Source organism: Trichechus manatus, unplaced genomic scaffold (genome assembly GCF_000243295.1).
Source record: "Trichechus manatus latirostris isolate Lorelei unplaced genomic scaffold, TriManLat1.0 scaffold00008, whole genome shotgun sequence".
Lineage (NCBI taxonomy): Eukaryota > Metazoa > Chordata > Mammalia > Sirenia > Trichechidae > Trichechus > Trichechus manatus.
Genome location: NW_004443944.1, coordinates 32,997,286 through 33,012,516, shown reverse-complemented (window position 1 = coordinate 33,012,516; position 15,231 = coordinate 32,997,286). Strand labels below are relative to the sequence as shown.

The window sequence follows — 15,231 nt, the reverse complement described above, 5'->3', positions numbered from 1 at the left end:
AAGCCAATCTCTTTTGAGATATAAAAGAGAGAAGGAAGCAGAGAGACGGGGGACCTCATACCATCAAGAAAGCAGCACCAGGAGCAGAGCACGTCCTTTGGACCTGAGGTTCCTGCGCTGAGATGCTCCCAGACCAAGGGAAAACTGATGAGGAGGACCTTCCTCCAGAGCCAACAGAGAGAGAAAACCTTCCCATGGAGCCGGCGTCCTGAATTTGGACTTCTAGCCTACAGGACTGTGAGAGAATAAACTTCTCTTTGTTAAAGCCATCCACTTGTGGTATTTCTGTTATAGCAGCACTAGATAACCAAGACAATGGGGAAAAAGGAGCCATGAGAGCAGAAAGGACATGACCCTTGAGGTAGGTAGAAGGCCAGTCATTTCCTGGAAGAAGTTTTCACAGAAACCTTGGGATCATCTTGTCTAACCTCCTCAGTTCACAGATGGAGAAACTGAGGCCCAGAAAGGAGGAATGGCCAGCCTGAGGGCACCCAGAGAGCCGTTGCTAAGGATTCCAAGCCCATTGGGTTCAAATGGCACAGACTGGTCTGACAGCATGAGGCCCAGAAAAGGTCACGGCCACCTCCTTGAGGCCATTACCGCATGTTTACACTCCTCCCACATCCTACAGAGGTGGAGGTTGTCTTTTTGGGAGCAGAGGCGCTGATCAGCTGACAAACTGCAAGAAGGACTGGAGAGAGTGGGTAGGCACATCCTTGGGCCAGGTAGCTATTCTGAGGCAGCTTGGGATGATGGCTGGTACCAAAATAACCCAGCCTCCTCACCCTTGTTCCAGCCCTCACACCTCTGCCCCACCTGAGGTGAAGCTAACACTTGAATTTCCCTCAGTAACACTTACACTCACCAGCTTTTAGCATAGCCTGCAGGGCACAGGGTGATCATCAGACCCAGTCCTGCCCGCTGGGGGCTCACAGTCTGGTGGGGGAGCCTGACTAGGGACCAGTAAGGTTGTCGAGTGATGGTGCCTGGGTATCTCAGGGAGAGAAGATTCTCCCGGGAAAGGACCCTTGAATGAGTTCAATAAACATACGGAAGTTAGGCAGTACACGAGGGTGAGGAAAGCATTCTGAGTAACAGAGAAAACTGTCAGTACAAACGGAGGGAGGCAACAAGCTAAGTTCCAGGAATAGTTTGCAGTTTTAGTGGGTGGGAGCATCAGGAATTTGAGGGGGGCGTGGCAGAATAGGAGGCTGGAAAAGGGGGTTTTCATCAAATTATGTAGGGCCTTGAATACCAAGCTGAAGAGCTTAGGCTATCTTTGGGGGGCAAAAGTGTGCCTTTAGACATATTTGACCAAGAGTATGCCATGATCAAGGAGCCCTGTTGGCGCAGTGAACCCAGCGGCTCTGTGGGAGAAACACCTGGTCATCTGCTCTTGTAAATATTACAGCCTAGAAAATCCTATGGGGCAGTTCTATTCTGTTACATGGGGTCGATGAGTCGAAAACCGACTCTCCACTCAACAGCACACGACAACAATATGCCATAATCAGGTTTGCAGGTAGAAAGTGCCCTATGGCGGCTTTGGGGAGTTTGCCCATGTTGGGGGGGCTGGGGAGGAGAGGGAGCAGATCAAAAGGAGACAGCACTTTATTCTGGATGGGCACCTCCTGTAGGAGGCAAGAATTAGGCCTCCGACCCCAGAGAGCTAGTATCCTCACTTTCCAGACTCCTGTGCCAAATCTCTCCCAGGATTCAACTTTCCACCACTGTTTGTGAATTCGAAGTTTGAGCAGGAAAAAAGTGTTGCTGGAGCCCTAACCTAAACAAGAGGTCCGAGCTGGGGAGACTTCAACTCCCAGAATGCTTCGCTCTACAGCTCTGCAGGTAGCGCATGCTTCTTTTTAAGAAAGGCGGGGTCGGCTTATAGGCAGGTGGGACTCGACAGCAGGGTGAAGTGCGGGAAACCTAGGGACCGCCATCTTAGCTTGGGTCAAACCAATTGTACACTTAGTGAGAGGTTCACGTTCACTCCCTAGTCAGTTAATATGAGTACTAAAATAAAATACAAGTAATCATTTCAAGTCTCTTCATCATGTTTTACCTCGAGAACGCCTTCCATTTTGCGGCTTAGTCGGGAACTGAACCCCCCGGGAGACAATAGGACTTCCCAGCATGGCCGCAGTCAGCTAGATTCCGCTGGGGGCGGAGTCGGAAGCGGTCCCGCCCCATCTCCTGGTAGGAGGGGGGGTTTCCGCTTCCGGCAGCGGCGGCTGCAGCCTCGCTCTGGTCCCTGCGGCTGGCGGCCGAGCCGTGTGTCTCCTCCTCCGCCGCCGCCATATTGTCTGTGTGAGGTGAGGGGAGAACGGCCGCCGCCGCTGCCGCTTCCACCACAGGTATCGTGGGCGCCGCCAAGCGAGGTCGTTGAGGGCTAGGGGTGGCCCAGAGTGGGACAGCAGGGCGCGGCCGCTTCTCAAGCTTCCAGCAGACTCCCGAGCGGCCCGTCGCCTTCCCCTGCCCCCTTCCACATACTCACCAGCCGAGGCCCCTGCAGCCCTTCGGCAGGCCTGGGGCCACCCCCCTCCCCAGGGCAGGGAACGATGCTTCGGGGCAGGGGCCAATCCGGGGGTGGGAACCAGCTCTCGGCGTCCAGCTTCTTGCCGGGAAGAGGGCTGGACTGGGGCGGGGACTAGGAGGCAACTTGGGGGAGGGGGTCGCCGTAGGGGGAAGGGGAGCGTGAGGGGTGGGGCCGAAGGGGGATGCTGGAGGAGAGTGCTGAAGGGAGTGGTGCCTGCTGGGTAAAGTGAGGTGAACTCTCCTGCGGGGGAGGACAGAGTTAGGGGGCCTTACAAGGGTCCCTCGGGGCGGGGGTGGACTTCGCACCTGCAGACCGGGGTGCAAGGTGAAGGGAGCCCCGGGTGCGGTCTCAGGGGAGAAAGGGGGGAGGGGACCACGAAGAGGGTCGAACGGGTGGAGTTGTTAGGATTGGTTGGGAGCCTGGATGGAAGAGGAGAGGGACGTAGAATGAAGAGTTGGCTAAGGGTATGTATACGTACATATGTAAGTTGGTCACGTTTTGAAAGAGTAGGACTTTTTGTTTTACTGTTTGTTTTTTGCAGTGTTGGAACATATCTGGGCTAGGCAGGTGATGGGTGGAGCTTCTGTAGTTTGTTTTTTGAGAAGCAAAGTCAGGGTCAGAAGTTGCTTCTTGGCTGTTGCTTTTGTGGGGAGGAAAGAGTTTTGAAAAGGAGACGGCAAGTTATTTGGGAAGACTTGATTACCTTTCAACTGCTGAATTGTATGCGAAGTCAGCCTGGGGAGGGGAAATGGAAAAAAACCCAAAAACTAGGAAGGGAAGATTTTCTGAGTTGGAGACCTTTTTCCATCTAAGGAGTGGCAATAGAGGCCAGTGGTTAAGAACTAGATTGCCTGGATTCTCAAATATCAATGCCACTACTACTTAACTGTGTGAACTAACCTCTGTCGGCCGCAGTTTTCCTATCTGTAAAATGGGGATGATAATATCTTGTAGCTCAAAAGTTTAAGGTGAGAAGTAAATAAGACGGTTCATGTCAGATGCTTAGCACAGTGCCTGGCAGGTAGTAAGTGCTCAGTAGATCTTATTAAAGGGACTAGCTGGTATATTTGCAGTTGTTCATTCTGAGTAAAATTTGTGATCAAGAATTTGAAAGTATGCATGGCACCAGAATATTATCTTCATAGTTACTGCAGTGTTTTGTTTTGTTCTAAGCTAATTGGCTTGATATACCTGGGGCTGAAAGACCAGGACCAATACTAATACTAGTTCTCCTCCATGTCATTTTGAAAAGTTCACATGCAGTCTTACCTGGGCAGGTTTGTTCTTCTGTGACTTTGAAATACTTGGCTTTCATCTGCTGTTGGGGGAGGAGGTATGACTTGGAGAAAGAATGAAACAATTGGAAGCTGCTTAGATTGATTTATCAACTGATGACGAAGTTAGATCACCCTGGGGGAACTTTTCTTTAAAAAAAAAAAAAAAAGTATGTTTAGTTATGCTGTCTCGTATAGGATACAGTGGAGAAGAGAAAGGGAACATAGGTTAGTTTCTGAGTAATGAGTGAATTGCCTTGCTGTTTGGTGGTGAAACCATTGGCAGCTTCTTTTCCACGTGTATTTTTAGTTCTCCAGTTGCCTACCAACTCTCTTCCAGAATGAGTCCATATTTTTACTATTGTCGTTATCTCTGAACATACATCTTTACTTCACATCCTCTGTTGAAGAAAGGGGAAATTTTTGTTAGGAGGTGAATTTAAAGCCTTGCATAGGGTTTTGGCATTTGTAGTAGGCAGAATGTGGAGTGCTGGTGGCAGCAATGGTTAAGCACTCAGCTGTGAAGGTCTGTAGTTCAAACCCACAAGCTGCTCCACAGGATGAAAGATCTGGCGATCTGCTCCCTTAAAGATTACAGCCTAGGAAACCCTATGGGGCAGTTCTGTTCTGTTCTGTTCTGTAGGGTCACTGTGAGTTGGAATATACTGAAGCATTCAACAACAGTAAACAGAATGATCTCTCCACCTAAAGGTGTCCACACCCTAATCCCCCCGAATCTGTGAATGTGTTACATCATGTGACAAAAGGGACTTTAAAATAGGAAGGTTATCTTGGCTTTTCTGGTTGGGTCCTGTCTAATCATAAACCCATTGCCATCAAGTCAATTCCAACTCATAATGACCCTGTAGGACAGGGTAGAGCTGCCCCACAGTTTCCTGGGCTGTAATCTTTATGGAAGAAGACTGTCACGTCTTTCTCCCGCGGAGCAGCTGGGGGGTTCAAACTGCCAATTTTTTCATTAGCAGCCGAGCGCTTAACCACCATGCTACTGGAGCTCCGTAGTCTAATCACATGAGCCCTTAAAAGTTAAGCACTTTCTCCAGCTGGAGTCAGATTCAAAGCGTGAGAAGGACTCTACTTGCCAATTTCTAGAGGGGGCTGCATGGAAAGCATGAGCCTGTAGGTGACAGCCAGCAAGGAAATGGGAACCTCAGTCCCACAACTGCAAGAAACTCAAGTCAGCCAACAATCTGAATGATTGGAAGTACATTCTTCCCCAGGGTTTCCAGCAAGGAACAGAACATAGCCCTCTGGGCACCTTGATTTTGGCCTTTTTAGACCCTAAGTAGAGGACCTAGCCAAGCCCATCTGACTTCTGACCTACAGAAACTGTGAGGTAATACATTTGTGTTGTGTTAAGCCACTACATTTGTTCTGATTTGTATGGCAGCAATAGAACAGTAGTAAAGATTTTGGTACCAGAAGTGAGGTTCTGTTAACCTAAAAATGTGTGCATGATTTTGGAATTGGGCAGTTGGTAGAAGCTGGGAGAAATTTAAGAAGCATGATAGAAAAAGCCTAGATTACCTTGAACAGATTGTTAGTAGAAATGTGGATGCTAGGGATTTCTGCTAGTGAGGGCTCAGAAGGAACTGAGGAATGCGATAGAGAAATCCTAAATTGCCTTAGAGCATACCTGTGTCATCATGAACAAACTATTACAAGAAATATGGATACTAAAAGTACTGTCCCTGAGAGCTTAGAAGGAAATGAGGTATATGTTATTGGAAACTGGAAGAAGGGGAATCCTTGTTACATGGTTGCAAAAAAGCGTAACAATTGTGTCCTGCAGTTATGTGGAAAACAACTTGTAAACTATGAACTTGGATGTTTAGCTGAGGAGATTCCCAAGCAAAGTGTTGAAGATGCAGCCTGGTTTCTTCTTGCTGCTTATTAGAACATGTGAGAGGAAGGAGAGAAATGTTAAACCAAAAGGACCAAGGCTTGATTTGGGAAATCCTCAGCCTATCCAGATGGCTAAAGACACTAAAATTAAGATTGCTTCCAAAAACGGCAGAGTAAAAAGGGAGTGTGTGGTTGTACAACCTTTTACTAAAGCCTCAGAGATATCAAAAGATAGAGCATTCAGTTACACAAAAGACTCTTTGAAGAAATTAAGGGCATGACTCACAGATCCCCCAGGCAAACTAGGGGCCTCTAGGAAGCTTAAGGGTGTCATCCCTCAGCCCTCTCAACAGAAGGCAAAGATAGAGAAGGATTATTTTGAAAAGATTTGTGGACATAGACTATGTTTAATGGAGTGAACACCTGTGAATTTCACACAAAGTCCATAAGGTTCTTGAGAATTTTATACAAGCAGAAACGCTGCCAGCTTGGATTGAAAGGAACAGAGAGGGTAAGACATTAAAGAAGACTGTTGGACCCCCAAAATTCTACTGGCCAGAAGCAAGCTCGTAAAACTACGCAGTTACAAAGGTGCTACTTTTATTTTAAAAAGAAGGGTGATACAGTGGATGGAACCAGGAACCCAGAGGGTAAAGCTAAAAGCCAGAGGATTTTTCCATGCTTTGAAATGTAATGAGGTTTGCCCAGCTGGATTTCAAAACTGCTTTGGATCAGAGACTCCATTTTATCTTAACATTTTCTCCCTCTTTAAACTGGAATGTCTATAACTGTTATTCTATGTTTGCCCCACCATTGTATGTTGGGAGCAGATAACTTATTTCTTAGGAATTGTACCCCAGGAGTTGTACTTAATGGGTCATAACCAGAGCTTCATCCATACCTGATATAGATTATGAGATTTGGGGCTTTTTGTACTGTTGAGATTTTTGGACTTTTGAGTTGATGCTGTAATGGTGTAAAACTTTAGAGGACCTTGGGATGGGATGAATGTTTTTTTATTTGGGAGGAACCTGAATCTTTGAGGCCAGAGGGCAGGCTGGTAGGCAGAATGGCCCCCCTAAAAAACACCCTAATCACTTGAATATCTGTGGATCTGTTAGTTACATGTTAAGGTACTTTGCTGATGTAATTAAGATTAAGCACCTTAAGATAGGATGATTATCCTGAATTTTCAGGATGGGCCCAATCTAATCATAAAAAAGACCATTTGCCCTGAGTCATTTCCAACTCAAGATCACCTCATGTGTCAAAGTAGAACTATGCTCCATAGGGTTTTCAATGGCTGATTTTTTTCAGAAGTAGATCACCAAAACTTTTCTTCCAGGGAGCCTCTGGGTGGACTCAAACGTCCAAACTTTCTCTTAGTGGCCGAGCATATTAACTGTTTGCATCATCCAGGGACTAAATCTAATCATATGAACCCTTAAAAGCTGAGGGCTTTCTCTAGCTGGAGTCAGAGAGATGGAGCAGAATGGGAATTCAGAGAGATTAGAAGTGTGACAGGGAATCAACCTGCCATTGCTGGAGGGGCCACATGGAAAACATGATAAGGAATGTGGACCACCTCTAGGAGCAGCTTGCTAACAGCCAGCAAGGAAACTGTTAGTCCCACAACTGCAAGGAGTTCAGTTCAGCCGGCAACCTGAATGGAAACGCATTCTTTCCCAGAGTTTCTAGCAAGGAACATAGCCCTGTAGGCACCTTGATTTTGGCCTGTTGAGACCTTAAGCGGAGGAACCAGCCAAGCTCACCTAACTTCTGAACTATAGAAACTGGAGATGATAATTTGTGTTGTTTTAAGCCGTGACATTTGTGATAGTTTGTTATGACAACAATAGAAAACTAATACAGGAGTTTTGCCGATTTTGTTTTAGAATCTTTTGCAGAGAACAAAGACAGCAAAGATTATTCAGTAAGATGATTTGGCCCTGAAAGACTTCACAGAATAACAATGTTGAGTGGAACTTAACTCTCTCTCGATATATAAATACTTTGTTAGTGTCCTTAAATGCAGTTTGAAGGGCTAGGTGACCAGCTTGGTAAAATGTAGATTTTAGAGCTCTTGGCCATTTTGGTAGGCTTCTTTAAAAAGGTGATTCTTGCATGTCGGTAATAAACTTCTTGGATAAATGACATAATTTCTTTATTAGTTTTTATTGGCTGAATAAAGCAGTGGATTTATGTGACAACCTTTTGAAGACTTAATTCCTTTTTTAAGAGGAGATAGAAATGGATTTTTTTTTTTTTTAATTGATAACCACCTATACAATGGTCTGTTCTCTCACACGTCCTACCCTGCTTCAGAGTTTTAAAGTCTTTTCTCCCTGTCATTGTTATTTCAGGTTCAGACTCATATTTGGGAATCATAGCTACAGAATGGAGTTTCTAGCTTTTAAGAAAAGCCTTTTGTTTTTGTTCTGTAACAGTATCCTATTGATTAGATTCATAAAATGTGGACTCTAAACTTTAGTGAGGGGGTCTTAAGATGATGGAAGAAATGAGACAGTTTCTTTTTTAGTTATCTGAATAGAAAGATGGTTGTAGAATCAGAGCATTTTAGGGCATAAGGACTTTTTAGAAGATCTGCTTGACTTCTGGGTTTAGAGTAAGGAAAATTAGGCCACATGAAGGTTAAGTGTCTCAACCAAGGTATCTCAGACCTAGAGCTGGCCTAGTATCCCAGTCCAGACAGTTGAAACTCATGGCTTTTGAGCTATGCTCCCTGAGAACCCTTGCTTTGCCTCATTTCTTGGTATTAACTTGACAGGTCACTTTATTCTCTGTGCCTCAGTTTCCTTAGGGGGTCTTTGTGAAGATTAATTGAGATGATGCGTCTAATACGCTTAACACAGTACCAGATACAGTCCCCCTAAAATGTTAACTGGTGTGATATTTATAATAACTGTCTTAGTTATTTCGTGTTGCTATAATAGAAATACCACAAGTGGATGGCTTTAACAAACATTTATTCTCACAGTTTAGGAGGATAGAAGTCTGAATTCAGAGCACTAGCTCAAGGGGAAGTCTTTCTGTCAGCTCTAGAGGAAGGTCCCTGTCTCCTTTCAACATCTGTGATCCCAGCGTTCCTTGGAGATCTACATGTGTCTTGAGATCAGGCTTCCACTGGGTCTAGAAGGTTCTCAGCACAGGGACTCCAGGTCCAAAGGATGCGCTCTGCTCCCAGCTTTTCTTTCTTGGTGGTAGTCAGGTCCCTCTCTTCTGCTTGCTTGTTTAATTTCTTTTATATCTCAAAAGAGATTGACTCAAGATATGACCTAATCCTGTAGATTGTATGCTGCCTCATTAACATAACTGCCTCTAATCCTGCCTCATTAACATAGAGGTTAGGATTTACAACACAGGATAATTACATCAGATCACACAATGGAGGATAATTACATAATACTGAGAATTATGGCATAGCCAAGTTAACACATACTTTTAGGGGACACAGTTCAATCTATAACAATAACTATTAGGACAACTATATGACTAACATTTGCATAAATATTACAGTATAATTTGTACGAGTTCAGAAATTAAGAACTGATATGATTTGCTATTTGGGATTAGGTCAGGGATAAGCATTTTAAGGTAATAATAATGCTTGTGACACTAGATTTAAAATGAGAAGATCTGTGCTAATCCTTGGTTTATCAGAATTCATTGGGTGACCTGGGCCAAGTTATTCACCATCTTTGTTTCACAACAGTGTTAAATGTGTTTGTATACTTAAATTTCTTTGAACTCCTAAAATGAGTAATTTCAAAAATAGTGTCATATCATTTGGTTGTTTCTTTATAGAGAGAAATCTGACCAGCTAGCTCTTCAAATTAAATGTTCTCCAGGATTATTAAGGAAAATGAGCTGCTGTCATTTTAATAAACAGTATGTTTGCATTGAGTTTTAGGCAATTGGTAGTTTAAAAAAAATTATGTTGCTCCAGAGTAGATTCTAACAGACCTTGTTGACCTGGAGTTCCTGGATGGTACAAACAGTTAAGTTGGTGGTTTGAATTCACCAAGAGACATCTCAGAAGAAAGCCCTGGTGGTCTATTGCCTAAAGTTCACGGCCATTGGAAATCCTATGGATCACAGCTCTACTCTGAAACACATGGGATTGCCATGAGTCGGAATCAACTCCATGGCAACTGGTTTGGTGTTTTGTTATTGTTTTTTGGTTTTAGTTGTTGATCAGACACAGTATTTTCTGCATTATAGAAATCAAGGATTCAGTCTTTTTAAAAGTTTAGGTGAAAGAATTCACAGTATCACAAGACACTGCTAGGAGTGGCATTTCACTGGTTTCTACAAATTCTGTGTCTTTCAGTCCTAGATATAAGGAACCTTATGTTGCTATGGTGGGCAAGTTTTTTTTTTTTTTTTTTTTTTTTTTTAAATACATTAGTGCTGATAGTGTTTCCCTGCATAGAAAATTCTACATTATCCAAAGTAAGGGTCTTAAGGTTAAATAAACAAAAATAAAACCAAACCCATTGCTGTCAAGTCAATTCCAACTCATAGCGACCCTATAGGACAGAGCAGAACTGCCCCATAGGATTTCCAAGGTTGTAAATCTTTATGGAAAAAGACGTCCACATCTTTTCTCCCATAGAGCAGTTGGTGGGTTCGAACTGCCAAGCACTTAACCACTGCGCCATCAGGACTTGGGTAAGATTAAATACCAGGGTATAATTAGATTAATCTCTTTTAGTTCTGTGCATATCACACCTTAAACACCTTTATGTTGGCCAAACCAAAACCAAACCCATTGCCATCGAGTCAATTCCGACTCATAGCGACCCTGTGGGACAGAGTAGAACTGCCCCAGAGGGTTTCCAAGGAGTGGCTGGGAGCTCTTAACCACTGCACCGCTAGGGCTCCTTACGTTGGCTACTTGTTTTTTTGGTTTTTTTTTTCCTTTCCTTTTTTTTTTAAATAACTTTCTGGACTTGTGGGTTTTTCTGACAGGTTTTTATTAGCGGAAACATTTTAATCTGCTTAGAAAAACGAACGCTTTGATCCCTTTTCTGGTTTAAAGGTGAAGAAACAAAAGTCACCCAGAGAGCACAGTGTTTTGTTACACCATACCTCCTAGCTTGTTTTATGGAAATACTTGTGTTGCCTTTTAAAACAAAAGCAGTATAATTTTTGTAGGTGGGAATAAGAGCAGAAGGCCACAATGGTATGTTGGGATTGTAATCTCAAAGTTAAATGATCCTACAGGTTTACTCAAGGAGTAACTTCATGAGTTAGCAAATATTGTGAATATTTATATCTGAATTGAGGCCCTTAACAGAACGAGGAAAAACTTACACTGTTGGTTTTAACCAGGTCATTTCTTTGCTTGTTCAGTGTGTGTTTGGAATCTTGGGATTTGAAGGTCAGAGTGGGTTAGAGGAACTCAGACAGCTAGTTGTTAACCTTTTTGAGCTGTATGTTTTTTTCCCAGTTTAAAAAACAAAAAACCACTACTTATGTATCATTAGTTTGATAGGTGAGAGATAATATTGTTGTTCATGGTTACTACCTTAAGTTGAGACAGGAAAAGAGAATCAGTATGAAGTAGAGGGGGGGAAAAGATAATTTAATCTTACGTCTGTTTTAGCATTAACCTCTTTTCTTTTGGCTTATTCTCCCAAGCTAGGGTTAGGAGATTTAGTTTGTGTTGTTTTTGTTTTTTTGTACCAATGACCTCCATATAGAGGATCTCGCAGAATAAATGGTTCCCCATTAAATGGTATATCTGGACTATTCTTGAAAGCTGCAGGAGATGATTGCACATCTCTTGAAATAAGGGGAGTCATGAAATGGTTTTCTCAACATACTGCATGGATTTTGACTATTCACCTCATGATCTCTACAGGTTATTTAAACCAGAATTTCTCAACCAGTGTACTGTGATAGGAGATTACAGACAGATATGTTTAGATACTGGTCCTCTCAACCCTCTGGCCATTCATGCAGGGCACAGGGCATCCAAGCCAGGAGCAGTCTGGATCATTTACTCCAGTATACCGTACAGATATTATTTTCTCTGTGTGTCTTGACTTTGAATAATGCTGGGAAGCAATGATTTAGATGTTAAGGAAGTTCAGTAGTTGGATATCATAGCAGTTTTAAGATTCAGGAGGCCAGCAATCTTAAAATATTATTTGTGTATGTGTTTTAGGTGAAATTTTATAGCTTAAATTAGTTTTTCATTCAAAAATTTATACACAAATTGTTTTGTAGCATTGGTTGCAATCCTTGCAATTTGTCAGCACTCTCCTCCTTTCCGTTTATGCTCTGGGTTCCTCATGTCTGTTAGTCCAGGTTTCCTGTCCCTTCCTGCCTTTTCATCTTTGCTTTTGGGCAGATGTTGCCCAGTTGGTCTTGTATACTTGATTGAATTAGGAAGGATGTTCCTCATATATGTTATTGTTTGTTTTATAGGCCTATCTAATCTTTGGCTGAAAGGTGGACTTCGGGAATGGCTTCAGTTCTAAGTTAGCAGGGTGTCCAGAGGCCATAGTCTTGGGGGTTCTTCCAGTCTCTGTTAAACCAATAAGTCTGGTTGGTTGGTTGGTTGGTTTGTTTTTTGATGTTTTTGTTTGTTTTGTTTCTTTGTGCATTTGAATTTTGTTCTACATTTTTCCCCTGCTTTATCTGGAACCCTCTATTGTGATCCCTATCAGAGTGATCGGTGGTGGTAGCCAGGCACCATCTAGTTCTGGGCTCAGCCTGGTGGAGGCTGTGGTTCATGTGGTCCATTAGTCCTTTGGACTAATAGTTTCCTTGTGTCTTTGGTTTTCTTCATTTTTCCTTGCTCCAGACGGGACGGGACCAATAGATGTATCTTAGATGGCGGCTCGCAAGCTTTTAAGACCCCAGATGATAACTCGCCAAAGTAGAACATAGAGCATTTTCTTTATGAACTATGTTTTGCCAGTTGACCTAGATATTTTCTGTGTGTAAACCTTTTCTTGAAGTTTTTTTTTCATACAATATTTGTCCTTTTGTAATTGACTGATTTCACTCAGCATAATGCCTTCCGGATTCATTCATGTTGTAAGATGTTTCACGGAGTCATCATTGTTTTTTACCATTGCTTAAAATGACCTCAGCTTTTAAGCTTGGAAAAGACCATTTTAGGGTATCTCTCTGACCATAATTTTCTTTCCACAGAAAGTTCTATATGTAAAAATATAAGACTGAAAGATTGAAGGTTGGATGCTTGTGAAGAAATTCAAGTTCTTATTTTTTTAAGTGGTAGTGTGAGACAAAAATAAAGTTCAGCCATTTAAGATACAACTATTGGTCTGTACTCAGATGAAGCAGAAGAGACTGAAGGAAATCAAAGGTTCAAAGAAGAAACTAAACTAGTCCACGGGACTAATAGCCCACTCAAACCACAGCCTCCTCTAATCTGAGACAGAAGAACTAGATGGTACCTGGCTACCACTACCTACTGTTCTGATGAGGTACGCAATAGAAGGTCCCAGATAGAATCGGAGAAAATTGTAGAGCAAAACTCAAATTCCTAAAAAAGTGCAGACCTACTGGACCAATAGAGACTAGAGGAACCCCCAAGACTATCTCCCTAAGATAACCTTTGAACTTGGATTTGAAGCTATTTCTGTAGGTCACCTCTCCGCCAAACAATAGATTGGCTTATGAGATAAACAGTTATCACCCTGAGTAATCTCTTCCCTTAAACAATTAACTATATGAGACCAAATGGTCAACATTTACCCAGAAGCAGAGATGAGAAGACAAGGAGGGAAAGGGAAGCTAGATCAATGGAAATAAAAGCAGCAGAATGGAAATAACGAGAATGCTGACACATTGTAAAAATTGTAACCAGTGACACGGAACAATTCATATAAAAATTGTTAAAGAAGAAGCTGATTTGCTGTGAACTTTCACCTAAAACACAATAAAATATTATTAAAATAAAATAATAAAGTTCACTTTTGTAAAACTCTTATCCTCACCTGGCTCTGAAGGCCACTGTATCTTCTCTGAAACTGACATTTTGTTATTCATCGAACTTAGATCTCTTGCTGGGACAAACACTGAAGCCCAGGATACATTGTCTTCTTCTCTTCCTTCAGAAAAGAATGGATGGTATTTGATTGAAGAAAATTAAGTTTTAATAATTTATGTAAATTATAAAATTAACGTTTTAAAAATTGATCTTTTATCATCTTAAAAATGTACATTTCCTGTTTATCTAACTCAGGATTCTTAGTTCTGCTGAGGTTTACAAATTCCTCTGAGATCTGGTAAAAGCTGTGCACCTTTCTTCAAAAAATACGCTTACACATGCTATTTCGTATACACTTTCAGGGAATTCATGAACCCTGATCTCATTGATAAACTCCATTTTCAGTGCCATAATTTGTAGTCCAAATAGTAGTTTCCCCTTTTCGTTATTTGTAATAACTGTAACATTTGCTTGGTTTATCATTTGTTGCATTTGTTATTTTTTCAACAAATATTTCTGGGTCACTCTTCTATTTGCCATCTTCATGGTAGACTCTTGTGGATGCAGAGGCATGATTGTCTATCCTTGGAGCTTTGTTTAACTAGAGAGACAAATATGTAATCAGTACAGTGTAAGTGCTAGCTGGAAGAAGTAAGCACAGAGTGGTTGCTGTTGGAGCACAGAGGGGCCTAGGCTATTTAGAATTTTCCTGTGAATACACGGTCAGTTCTGTATTTAATAGTCAAAAGGCAAATTGTAAACTATTCCAAGGTGCTTTTAAAAAAAAAAGGTCTGATTAGTAATGGAAACTAAATCAAGGAGTAAATGGTACTAAATTGAGAACTTAAATGTGTTTGCCATTGCATGTAATGATGCTGAACATTTTCTTTGCCCACATTTTTTCCCAGTTACTATTTATTTTTTAATGGTATAGTATAGAGCAGGAATTATTAACTTAAATGCTTAGGAATCAGACAGGTCAGATAAATGACTGGAGCTATCCATGTTTACCTGTGGCATCTCCACTCGGAAGATTTTAGAGCCTACTGTTGGACAGTGGGCTCTAACTGATTTTTGTCATGCAGGAATGCAAAATCAATGTTACCAGATAGACCTTCTTACCTCCGCTCCCTTTCTTCCTTCTTTTGAGAAACTGAAGGTTGATTTTTTTTTTAAGTTTTTTTTTTTAAATGTTGGCAACTATATCACTTTTTACGATATTTATTATGAAAAACTCTAATACATAAAAATAGAATAGTATGATCCTATCACCCAGCTTCAACTTAACAGCTGATTCACTTTTTAAAAATACTGTGTGTGATACACAATAGTGGGGAAGTCAGCACAACTTGACCAAAGCAGAGTCATAGAAGCTTCCTAGACACATCCAGACTCCCTGGGGAGCTGAGGGCTGGGGACCATGGTCTCAGGGAACATCTAGCTCAATTGGCATGACACAGCTTATAAAGACATTGCGCTACATTCTACCTTGGTGAGTAGCGTCTGGGGTCTTAAAAGCCTGTGAGCGGCCATCTAAGATACTCCACTGGTCTCATCCCTTC

General features: G+C 42.2%; 1 protein-coding gene across 2 annotated transcripts in view; it reads left to right on the top strand.

The window, feature by feature from the left end:
• The first annotated feature begins 2,188 nt into the window (after positions 1-2,188).
• The window catches only part of CSNK2A1 (casein kinase 2 alpha 1), a 70,645-nt gene continuing 57,602 nt past the window's right edge, over positions 2,189-15,231 (top strand). Inside the window, exon 1 of one of the 2 annotated variants that reach the window (XM_004370488.1) lies at positions 2,189-2,357. The gene's annotated coding sequence lies outside the window, so the exon portion shown is untranslated. The remainder of the gene's footprint in view (positions 2,358-15,231) is intronic. The other variant, XM_023725539.1, reaches the window with a different exon arrangement.